Source organism: Rhinopithecus roxellana, chromosome 19 (genome assembly GCF_007565055.1).
Source record: "Rhinopithecus roxellana isolate Shanxi Qingling chromosome 19, ASM756505v1, whole genome shotgun sequence".
Lineage (NCBI taxonomy): Eukaryota > Metazoa > Chordata > Mammalia > Primates > Cercopithecidae > Rhinopithecus > Rhinopithecus roxellana.
The window spans coordinates 68,809,518-68,822,577 of NC_044567.1; the positions used below are offsets into that span (position 1 = coordinate 68,809,518).

At 48.3% G+C, this 13,060-nt stretch overlaps 1 protein-coding gene across 4 annotated transcripts in view; it reads right to left on the bottom strand.

Moving 5' to 3' along the window:
- EPN2 (epsin 2) overlaps window positions 1-13,060 on the bottom strand; it is a 99,382-nt gene that overhangs the window by 37,053 nt on the left and 49,269 nt on the right. The gene's annotated exons all lie outside the window — the stretch shown is intronic.

Below are 13,060 nucleotides of genomic sequence, written 5' to 3' on the forward strand. Positions count from 1 at the left end.
TCTAAGAAACTGAATTTGTCAGCCTCCTTCCTTGGCCCCTGGACACTGGGGGTAGATGTGCATAGACCTGCCCACCACAGAACCGTAGGGCAGCTGGACGGCACCTAGACTGCAACCCTGATCCCCTGTAGCTGCGTGTTCTAGTCTGTTCAACTACTTCCAGCTGGCCATCTGCCCTAGCGGGCAGAAAGCAGGCGCTACGTCAGCTTTGCTTCTGGCACAGAGTAGGTGCTCAAACATCCATCAGATAATGGCCAAGTTTAGTTTCTGGTGAAAACGAATAATGGCTATAACTTCTCTACTACCACTCTGCAACACTGGTACTGCTACCTCAGTTTACAGACAAGGAAGCTGAAATCCCGGGTGAAAAAAGGCAGAGCCCCAACAATGACCATGTTGAGGCCCCAGTGCAGGGCTGGTGAAAGATGGGGGAGGGTAAAGCAGAGACAAAAGGCAGTCCATCCATTTGTCTGCATGAGTCAAATCCCATCCTCAGTCAGAAATAAAAAAGCAAGGTGTGCCATTATCTTTGGGCTATTAAACCCTCTCCTACAATAAGAGCACCAACTTGTTGGGTGGGAAAGGAAGGGTTTAGCCAAAACACTAAGCAGCTTTTTCTCACTGCCATTTACCTCAGGAGTCCCTGAGGTTCCTGCTGCTTCTGTCCACGGTGAAAGTAACGCTACAGCCTATCCTTCTCTGGGCGGAGTGCTGGGGCAGGGGTCTCATCATGGCTGGGGACCAGCAGTAAGGAGAAGAGGACCTGTAGCCTCACCCTGAGCCACCCTCAGCTCTCCAGGGATGAGTTAGAGTGGGAGGAGGGGTGCTGAAGCCCAGGCAGTGCCAGCTGAGGTGAGCAGGCACTTCAACAAAGACAATCATTTATCTCTTTTTTAATTCAATCATGAACTTCAAAGAAGTTAAATGCCTGCAACAATTTCTTGGAGTAATACTTATAAACAGGAAACTCATTTTTAAAATGAGTATTCTGATAATTTTCATCTATTAAATTGGAAATAATCAATTATAAAATTATAGCACCTGCTGTGGGCTCAGGGCCTATCAACTGAGCACCCTCCCCCACTGCTGGGGGTAAAGCATTTGTTTGGAAATAGTCTGTTTGGAAAACATTTGTCATGCTTCAAGAAACAGAATGTTCATACACTTTTCCCACTAATCTGACTTCTGGGAATTCTACATTGAAGAAATCCTTAAAAACAGAAAAAAACAAGCTTTCTGTTCAAAGAAGTTTACCACAGCATCATTTACACTGGTGAAAATCTGAAGCAAGTCTGATCATAAGAATTACAGTGACAGGGTCACTTCTGGAGCATTTCCTGTGTGTAAGGTGGTATGTGAAGTGCATACATTATTAGCATATGTAATTTACACAATAACCCAGGACAGAAGCACTATGGTTATGCCCATTTTACAAGTAAGCTGCCCAAGGTTTAACCTTTAAAACTAAGTGTTGCTGGGCTCAGTGGCAGGTGTCTGTAGTCCCAAACTACTCAAGAGGCTGAGATGGGAGGATCCCTTGTGCCCAAGAGTTCAAAGATACAGTGAGGTAGAATCACAACACCGCTCCAGCCAGCCTGGGTGACATAGCAAGACCCCAACTCTAAAAAAAACATAAATAGGCAGGGTGCAGTGGCTCACACTTGTAATCCCAACACTTTGGGAGGCTGAGGTGGGCAGGATCACCTGAGGTCCAGAGTTCGAGACCAGCCTAGCCAAAATGGCGAAAACCCATCTCTACTGAAAACATAAAAAATTAATTAGGCATGGTGGTGCACACCTATAATCCCAACTACTCTGGAGGCTGAGGCAGGAGAATCACTTGAACCTGGAAAGTAGAGGTTACGGTAAGCAGAAATCACGCCATTGTACTCCAGCCTGGACGACAGAGCAAGACTCCGTCTCAAAAGATAAATAAATACATACATACATACATAAATGAACTGATAAATAAAACGAAGTATCTAGCAACATGGAAAATGCATAGAGTTAGATTTTTTCAAAAAAATCAGACTGCATAATTGTCCTATTTCTCATGGAAACGAGAGGCACCCTCTGTGGCCAAGCGCAACAAGGTCACTGCTCCTGCCCTCCTAGTTTAGGCCCCCCAGTGGCTTGCCATTGGCCTCATGCTCTCTCACAAACTGAGATGATGACAAGTGAAGGGCTAGAGTAGCTCCATAGTTTACAACCACTCCGCACTGCCTGCCTGAACACCACCTTCCCCCACACCCAGCACCACACGGTGTCGGTATGTCTGCCTCTCTTAAATGGGGCCCAACAAAAACAAGGTCTTAGCTACTAGCTGCAAGCCCCTGGAAGCTTAGGGCTGGCCCTCACACACGAGCGCATAAAGTGAGCATGTGAACACACTTTTTGGAAAATATGCTTTGAAAACGTCACATGGTTGTGAATGACATGTCCATAATACTGTTGTACCATCTGTATAATATAAAATGTTAGATCAGCTTTGTTTTCAGACCTATGATTCAGATCTGTCAGCACAACTGCCTTTTGGGGATGTGGGTCTTGTCCTGGCCTTCAGTTCCTCTCCAGATTAAGAACCTGCATGCTTTGCCCCCAGACAGACGGCTACAACAAAATTGCACAACTTGGTGGATCCCAATTGCCAGTGGTCAGTCTATGCAGCCAGGGCCCTGTCACTAAAATCTGTGGGCTGTTCAGTGTGAACATGAGGAGTGACTGACAGTCCAATGTCAGGGACAAAAATATAAATAAAAATAAAAATAAATAGACTAACATGTGAACAACAGTTGTCTTTGTATGTTATAGTTAAGATTGCAGCATCTTTTTCTTCTTTTACTATTTCTATTTTTTGCATTTTCCCAACTATCATGAATGGACATACATTACTTTTGCACCGATAATCTAGCAGGAGCTGTGTGCGGTGGCTCACATCTGTAATCCCTGCACTTTGGGAGGCAGAGGCAGGTGGATCACCTGAGGTCAGGAGTTCGAGACCAGCCTGGCCAACATGATGAAACCCCATCTCTACTAAAAATACAAAAATTAGCTGGATGTGGTGGCACGCGCCTGTAGTCACAGCTACTCAGGAGGCTGAGACAGGAGAATTGCTTGAACCCGAGAGGCAGAGGTTGTAGTGAGCCGAAATCACGCCACTGCACTCCAGCCTGGGTGATAGGGTGAGACTCTGTCCCAATTAAAAAAAAAAAAAAAAAAAACTAGCAGAATGAATGACTTCATGCCCTCACTGTACCTGGAGAAGTAGGTCACGGAGTGGACTGGCAGGAGGGGCTCTGGTTATCCCATCACAAGCTGGACTAAGCTTTCCATTAGAAGTCAGCAGGAGGAGATTAATTTGATGTGTAATATCAATCTCCAAGGTGCTCCAAGTTGGAGTGTCACATGGCTGCCTATAACTCCATGAAAAGACACTACTAAGGGCCATGAGTTGAGGAGAGAGTGGAGGAAGAGCCCTTCAACTGATTAAAGCCTGACAGGGAACCAGCAGCTCCCAGCACACTGCTGTCAGTGCCCCCTCGGCACCTGAGGCCCTCCCAGAGATTCTAATTTGAGAGGTATGGCAGAGGTGTGGCCTGGGATTTGGGACATTTTGGGAGATTCAAAAGCTTGAGAGCTAGTGATTTAGGGAAAAAAGAAAAGGCAACTGTCAAAATGAGGAACTGCCTTGTATCAATAAACAACAACTAACAACTATGAATCATACTGTTGCTAAATTCAACCTCAAAGCATCGAGAAACCACACAAATATATAAGGCATTTCTGTATTTCTGGAATTGACCTCAAATGTATTTTTTTTCTTTTTTTTTTTGAGAGGTAGTTTCGCTCTTGTTGCCCTGACTGGAATCCAATGGCACGATCTCTGCTCACTGCAACCTCCGCCTCCTAGGTTCAAGTGATTCTCCTGACTCAGTCTCCCAAATAGTTGTGACTACAGGTGTGTGCCACTACACCCGGCTATTTTTTTTTTTTTTTTTTTTTGTAGTTTTAATAGAGACGGGGTTTCACTGTGTCGGGCAGGCTAGTCTGGAACTCCTGACCTCAGGTGAGGAGACAGGAGAAGAGAGGCTTATTTAGCACTCACGCATGAAGCATGTTCTGAGCACCTTTCCTGGTTCAGGTGTTGTGCTACGGACACTAGGGATACGGCGCGGGGCATGAATGGGGCTCCTGTTCTAACAGCTCGTTTTAGTGCAGGAAGACAAAACAAAGTAAGTAAGTGAATTTCAGGTAGTGAAAAGGACTCCGAAGACAGTAAAAAAGGATATGATACAGAGAGAGATTTAAATTATATGGCCTACTTTCCTATGCAAAGAGAAATCTATCTGTATGCCTTCCCTCCTGTGTCTAGTCATAATTTTTTAATGCCTCCTGGAAGTTGGCTATATCAAACTAGCAACTGCTGTACTGAGCATCCATGAATAAAGACACCTTCAGCAGCTGTGACTATACTAGCCAATCTGACTTAAAACACCTCCCTTTTCCCTCCTACACTTATTGACAGTTTACAAACAATAATTTGTTTACCTATACTACAAAGGATCCTTTAAAAACAGGTAAATATTGTATTGACCCATTGTCTATGGTACACGTCAATGTCAACCATTTAATCAATAATGGGTTTTTTGTTTTTTTCTGAGAAAGGAACTTTGTCACCCAGGCTAGAGTGCAGTGACACAATCCTGGTTCACTGCAGCCTCAACTTCCTGAGCTCAGGCGATTCCTCCCACCCCAGCCCCCCAAAGTAGGTGGGACTACAAGTGCACACCACCATGCCTGTTTTTTTTTTTTTTTTTTTCTTCTTCTAGAGATGGGGTTTTGCCATGCTGCCCAGGCTGGTCTCGAACTCCTGAGCTCAAGCAATTCACCTATCTCAGCCTCTTGAAGTCCTAGGATTACCGGCATGGGCCACTGCAGCCAGCCTCCCAATCAGCAATTTTGATAACACTGTTTCTTTCTTTCTTCTAAGACAGAGTCTTGCTCTGTCACCCAGGCTGGAGTGCAGTGGTGCAATTTCGGCTCACTGCAACCTCTGCCTCCCGGACTCAAGCAATTCTCCTGCCTCGGCCTCCTGGGTAGCTGGGATACAGGCACCCACCACCACACCCGACTAATTTTTTGTATTTTTAGTAGAGACAGGCGTTTCACCATGTTGGTCAGGCTGGTCTCAAACTCCTAACCTCAAGTGATCCACCCGCCTCGGTCTCCCAAAGTGCTGGGATTATAGGCGTGAGCCACCGCGCCCGGCCTTGATAGCACTGTTTCAATTCCGAGAACAATCCCATACTCTTGACAATCAGAGGAGCACCTTAAGATCCGGGGCCCAAGAAAATAACGGTTTAATTAGGTATTCCTGGCTCAGTGTGGTGGCTTGTGCCTGCATGCCTGTAATCCCAACACTTCGAGAGGCCGAGGCCAGAGGATAGCTTGAGCCCAGGAGTTCTAGATCAGCCTGGGCAACATGGCAAAACCCCATCTCTACAAAATACAGAAAATTTAAAAAAAAAAAAAAAAGGCTGGGCATAGTGGCATGTACCTGTAGTCTCAGCAACCCAGGAAGTTGAGGTGGGAGGATCACTTGAGCCCTGGGAGCCTGGGAGGCAGAGGCTGCAGTGAGCCACAATCACACCACTGCAATCCAGCCTGAGCAACAGAGCAAGATCCTTTTTTGTTTTTTGAGACAGAGTTTCGCTTTTGTCACCCAGGCTGGAGTGCAGTGGCACAATCTCGGCTCACTGCAACCTCTGCCTCCCAGGTTCAAGCGAATCTCCCGCCTCAGCCTCCTGAGTAGTTGGGATTACAGGTGCCCACCACCATGCCCAGCCAATTTTTTTGTATTTTTAGTCGAGATGGGTTTCACCATGTTGGCCAAACTGGTCTGGAACTCCTGACCTCAAGAGATCCACCTGTCTCGACCTCCCAATGTGTCGAGATTGGGATTATAGGCATGAGCCACCATGCCTGGCCGACCCTGTCTTAAAAAGAAAAAAATAATAATAAAGAAAAAAGCACTATATAAGATCAACCATATACTCTTGAAATTGTAATAGGTGTATACTGTATTTGTCTATTTTGCAGAAAAAATTTTAAAGCAATTTCAAAAACTGTCAAGTAGAGGAAAGAGAACCAGAGTTCTTCAAAATCCCAGTTCAAATTCTAGCTTCTTCACTTACAAATGAGAGGATTTAGGGGAGCAAGTTCATGTCAGTTTCCTTATTAACCTCATCTGCCCTGCCTACCTTCTTCACAAGTGTCAGAAGCACATGGACTCCTTCTAAGTGAAGGCAAAGGCCCAGGAGAGGTGATCCAGATGCCTTCTGGTTGTGTTAGGCAACTGCCTGACTTCAGCAACTTGGCCATTCAACAGCCTTCATGAACCACATTCAAAACCCACTTAAAACCCAAGTCCTTGTGGCAAGAATGAGCATCTTTTATACCTGACACTTGGATAGGTGTGTCAATAAATCTGCCACCTCTGACGGTGTGTTCACGTTACTAATCAGCTTCTTCGTGACTCAATTTTCCACTTGAAGAGATTAACTCTCTCTAAAGTAAGCTAACGCTGACAGCCCTGCTATGCCTCTGCCCCCGCGACTGACCGCCAGCCAAAGATGCAGGGCTCCTCTGACTTACAGAACACATTTATTCCACCAAAACAAGATGCCAAATGAGTCTCATCTCCCACCAAATTCCTGGTCCATCCCCAAAACCCAATGGAAGGCCCCTGAGGGCTGGACACACTCCCCACAGGTAGCTATCCCTGGCCTTTCTGACACTAGGATATACCTGGCTGGCGGCCACCAACCACCTTCTCAGACCCAGGCATGCCCTGCTGCCCCCCTAGTTCCTGACAGCATCACTCAGCCCCGTACCTCGGAGCTCCGACACCTCCCATGCTCTCAGGAGACCTCAGCTGGCCCAGGATCCTTCCAAGGTCCACCTCAGAAGCACTTCTGACATGCTGGCTCGTTTGGCTTTTATTTTTTTAACAATATATTTTCCCACATCTTTGAGTTTTCAGAAGTAGACCTGTGTAGGACTCCCTTTTCAGATGCCTACGTCTTCTCAAAACACTCTCCTTCACGTGTGTACATGTCTGGTGTAAGTGCACGTGTCTGTGTGTGTGCATGCTCCAGCTCTACTCCCAGAGTCGGGCAAGCAGGGCTGAGGCCATGACAACTCTGGTTCACCCCTGAGGTTCCCTTGCTATGAAGACAGCTTCCGTAGAGTCCTCTGAGGGCCCAGTGTGCCTGGGGACTTCCTGGACATACTCATGAAACGCACAAGAAAGCTTGCAAATTCTACCAAGTCCCTACTGGGTTTAAGAATGAATGGCTGATAACCGTGGATAGCCTTGCCACTCCACTCCCTGAGAAATCCTGTTTCCCCTTAGATTCTTACCAGGCCACTAAAGAGTGGAGGCATGGCCCGATGGCCTGGAAGACAGCAGCAGCAGCTGTTGGGGTGATGCCACAGGACAATGATCATGGCCACTGCTCCATGAAGTCCCAGGCAGGCTGCTTGACACTCTGGCCTTCCCAGCCGCACAGTACCAAACCAAATTTGGATTCATCTCTAGCCACTGTATGCAATCCTGACTTTTCTTTCTCACCTCTATTTTCCTTTTGCCCCAATTTCTTCTGGTATCTATTTAATCCTGTGGCAATGCATGTGTTTTACAAGCCACCTCAAATCCTTTCTAGAGTGAAGCAGGGCAAATAAATTAAATGGTCATAATCTCTAGTAATCACTTGGCAAACCCTTGCTGGGTGGGGTGTGAGAGGAGTAGTCTCAGCACAAGGAGCTCTCAGACCAGAGCACCAGAGGACCAGTGGCCCAAAGGAATCCCTGCCATTTCTCTGGGAGCAAACCTGAAGCATACCACAGCCAGGGCCAACGGCGTCAGCAAGACAGGAGGGGCCATGAGGAGAGACAAGAAGACCCAGCTGCAGGCAGCAGCCCCCACCTGGTGTAAAGCCCACCACTGCTTACTCTGGTTTCAGGACCCAAGTTGGTTCTGATTCACTTTAGTGAATCAGAAGGCAATGAAGATTTCTATTCTGTCTGCCTTCCTTTTTCTTTTTCTTTTTTTAGGAACAGGAATGCTGGGCAGTTAAACTCCCACCAAGAACTTAAAGGTACCAGGCAACTCAGGACTTGCTCAGGGAGCATCAAGACAGCTGTAGCTTTGGCTCCACACACTGTACTTCAGGGAGCTCAGCAAGGGGCTGAGAACACCAAGGTGGGCATTCCTTCCTTCCTTTACCAGCCCTCAACAAAGGCCAGCCAGGGCAAAAGATCTGGCCCCTGGCCTTAGAGTGTCCTCGGTGAGAGGACAGCAGGAATCTTTCTTTCCAGGCCTCCACCTTAACTCAGGAATGCTTTTCCCATCCCCATCTGCCTCCCTTTGATGTAGGTACCCTCTACCCCAAGAACTTCTGTAATTTCTCCAAAGCCTTTTGACACCGTGGCCAGTCCTGCAGAATAGAACAGGAAATGATTCAAAGAGTCCTGGGGGTGGGTAATAAGTGGGCTGCTCACCCCCACCAAGTTGCAGTTCAGGCCAGCTGCCATCTCTGTGTGATCTTAAGCAAATCTCTCAACTCCCTGGGCCTGAAGGTCCTCATTTGGGCTGCGCAGCTTCTACCCACACACAACAGTCCTGAGCCCTGACTACAGGCAAGGATCATGTGAGGGCAGCCAACACGGGTAAGCCTTAAGAGGCCCAGCCTTGGGAGGGCGGCTGGTGTGTCAGAAATTACAAGACCATGAAGTAAACATGAGCGCCAAAGGCTAGGCGTGGTGGCTCACGCCTGTAATCCCAGCACTTTGGGAGGCTGAGCTAGGCAGATCACTTGAGGTCAGGGGTTTGAGACCTGGCCAACATGATGAAACCCCATCTCTACTAAAAACACAAAAATTAGCCAGACATGGTGGCATGCGCCTGTAATCCCAGCTACCCAGGTGGCTGAGGAAGGAGAATCGCTTGAAGCCAGCTAGGTGGAGGTTGCAGTGAGCCCAGATCACACCACCGTACTCACTCCAGCCTGGCCAACAGAGTGAGACTCCATCTCAAAAAAACAAACAAACAAACTACCATAAGTGCCAGGTGAGGCCGAACAGCGGACAGTCATAAGCACTGTCCATGCCCTGACAACTCCCAAAGCGTGTCTGCAGCCCAGAATTCTCTCCCCAACTCCAGACTTCTCAGATCTTCTTGACACCTCCACTTGCGTGTCTAGGAGACACTTCTATGTGTCCTGAACTCAACCCCTCTGCTAACCTGCTGCACCCACAGCTGCCCTCACCTCAGATCATGGCAGCTCCGCCTCCAGCTGCTCCACTCACAGACCTCAGAGTCATCCTCAGCTTCCCTCTCACTCTGCCCAGTCCTCTAGCAAGGCCTGTCGGGTCATCTTTAAAACATACCCAGAACCGGCCAGGCGCGGTGGCTCACGAGCTCAGGAGATCGAGACCATCCTGACTAACGTGGTGAAACCCCCGTCTCTATTAAAAAAAAATACAGGCCGGGGGCGGTGGCTCAAGCCTGTAATCCCAGCACTTTGGGAGGCCGAGATGGGCAGATCACGAGGTCAGGAGATCGAGACCATCCTGGCCAACATGGTGAAACCCCGTCTCTACTAAAAAATACAAAAAACTAGCCGGGTGAGGTGGCGGGCACCTGTAGTCCCAGCTACTCGGGAGGCTGAGGCAGGAGAATGGCGTGAACCCGGGAGGCAGAGCTTGCAGTGAGCTGAGATTCGGCCACTGCACTGCAGCCTGGGCGACAGAGCGAGACTCCGTCTCAAAAAAAAAAAAAAAAAAAAAAATACAAAAAAACTAGCCAGGCGAGGTGGCGGGCGCCTGTAGTCCCAGCTACTCATGAGGCTGAGGCAGGAGAATAGCGTGAACCCAGGAGGCGGAGCTTGCAGTGAACCGAGATCACGCCACTGCACTCCAGCCTGGGCGATAGTGCTAGACTCCGTCTCAAAAAACAAAAAAAAAACAACCAAAAAGAAAAAAAAAAAAAGAAAAAAAAACCATACCCAGAACCTGACCACTGCCCAGACCTCTGCAGCCCTGCCGGGTCCAGACCCCCACCATCTTCCACCTGGATGGGGACAGTGGCCTCCTGACCCAGCTCCCTGCTCCCACCCTGCCCACACACAGCCCAAGGGATCCTCCTAACCCTCATGTTCCCCTACCTCGCTGTGGGTGAAAGTCAAGAAAATTTCTGACATAAACCCAGAAGGCCTAGCACCGGGCCACTGAGTGCATGATCTGCAAGGTAAGCACAGTGAAAGTGTTTCAAAAGCTCCTGGCAATGACATCGGCACAACATCTAAACATGGACACAAAAGTACCCGTCTGGATGGACTAGGAATTCAAGGCATGCTCTCAGCCAGATAGAGTTGAGAGGCCCTGCCCCACACCTCCTCCAGGCCCACCTCTGCCACGCTCCACCCCCATGCACCGGCCATGCTCTGTCACTCATCGCCACCTCACTGGCTGCCTTTTCTCAAACACCTTGAGTACACTCCCACTTCAGGGCCTTTGCACAGCTGCCCTTCTGCGGGGAAGGCTCTTTCCAACCTCCACAAGGCTCACCCCCATGCTCCTTCAATCCTGGATCCATTCATACTACAAGCCACCCTCCCCTACCTCTCCAAAGACACTCAGCAGGACTTTTTGTCTTGCTGTTTTCCAGAGCACTCATTACATAACATGCTGAATAATTTATATTGTGTTTTTCTTTCCCATTACCATGTAAGCTCCATGAGGGTAGGGGGCTCTGTTCTGTGCTCAGTGCCTGGTGCCCCATGGGAACTCAATAAATACAAAGCAAAGGGCAGGCAGAACAGGCTTCAAAACGAAAGCCCAGAGCTGTGCCTGCAGGCGGATGTCAGCAGGCCTGGGAAGGTCTGGAATGCTTCTGTGGGAACAGCAGGACCCCCAGACTGAGGGCAGGGGACACAGCTGGTGGAAGCAACTGAGGTCTGCAACGTCAAAGGCTCTGGGATGGCCCTGCAAGGCCTGGCATCTAAAGGGGCTTTCTGAGACTCAGGACCAGGGCATCCTTTATAAAGACGGAGGGTGGGTGAGACTGGGAGAGGCCGACAGCAGGAAATTGGTCAGAAGGCAGGCACTGAATTGAGGCCATGGAACACGATGGACAATTCGAGAGACTTCCAAGGTCAGATCTACAGATCTATGTGGGAGGTGAGAGAGAGGGAGGGGCACAGGGAGAATGAGATGAAATATGGCACATGAAAGAAAGCTCTCCTCAAACATCCTCAGATTATTGCCAGTCACACAAGAGGCCTTCCTGGCTGTGGCTGCTCTCATGTGAAGAGGGCTTCCGAGCAGTCTGCCTCCTCTGCCTCTGTGGGGTCTGTGGTCCCAAATGTACCCCTCACAAACACCTCTCCTGAATCACAGCCTGCATCTCACCTGACAGTTTTCTGAATGGCTGGCATCATTCTGACTTTTCCACTGCCGATTTCCAAGAAGGTGTGCTCAAAACAAATCCACTGGTGTGCATAGATTAAGCACTTACCTTATACTCAACCCTCTGTGAAGCATCAAGAAAGAACAGAGAAGAAACACGGCCAGGGTCTTTGCCCCCGACTCCGATAGCCCCCTACCCTCTGACGGGGAGGGATTGAGATGTGAAGAGGATGCCACACCCAACAGTTAAAGGAAGAAATGCAATCCATATAACACTTGCTCAAAACTCATCTGGGGCATGAGAAATCTTCGAAGAAAAAAATACTCACTTTTATCTTCAACTCCTAACAGGGCTGAAGGACAAGAGAAATCCACATGGGGTGGATACTTTAACCAACTTGCCAGGTTGGGGGAACAGGGGGCAGGTGGTAGGAGCGACATCCAAGCAGAGAGAACTGAATGGCACAGGCAAAGGTGCAGAGGCAGGGCCAGAGACAGCCGCAGCAGGGGGCGATGGCCAGCCTGCAGTCCTGCCAGGCCATATTTAACACGCGAACGTGCCAGGAAAGCCAGTTTGCCAGCAGGAGAGCTAGAGGGCCAGGGGAACGCAGAATTAGCCACCAAGGCTCAAAACAGACCTTGTCAGTTACCAAATGGGTAGAACATAGGAAAAACAAAAAGGGAACTCCATGGAGAGTTCTGCGGGACCTGCTAAGAACAGCAGCCCCTGACTATCCGGGTAGGGTGAAATGGGCATGTAACTCCAATGCCTCTGGGTGACCCTTTAATGCATGGTTTTATCATTTACATTCTTTACAGGGCAGAGCTGGCCTTCCTTACATTTTCTAATGTCATTTTAGAAGAAGCCAAAATCCTGTATAAACTGTTAGGGGAAAACAGGGGCATGAAGGGACATATCCTAGAGTTAAATATAGTTATCACACAAATACCCAAGTCAAACAAGCTGTAATATTAATGAGGCATGAATGAACAGTAACTGTTTCCAGGGCTGAATAAAGGCTGGCCACCTTATCAGGGAAGTCGCACAAAAGCTCTCTGTCGTGCCCCTTCTTGTAAGAAGAGTAGAAGAGAACAAACACCTTTCTTCTCTGTAGCAGAGATCCCACTTGGGACCGAAGGTAGATTAGACTGACAGCATTTTCTTGTAGGCAACAGTGAAAATCTGTTTTCAGTTTAATCTGCTACAGTTGTAGGGCTCTGATCAGGATGCATTATTAATTAGTAGAAAGAGAAGCCCCATTTTTAGTTACCCATTGAATTAGGTATCTTCAAACACCATGATCTAGAATTGACAGTACAGCTAACTCTCTGTTTTCCACGGTAACGGGGATTTCAGGAAGAACAGCAGTTAATTGGGAAGCAAAAAAAAATCCCATTTTATTCAGGGCAAGGCATACATTACTGCATTAAGGATGATGGCTTCCAATGACCATCCAGTGAGGATCTTACATTGGTCTGGCATTGTGAGGTTTAAATCACACATTTCCGGTCCAACAAGCCAAGGTGTCTGACCCACCACCATGGGTGGGCCAGACAGGTAGAAGAGCCCCCTCCAGTTTGTCAGGGAATG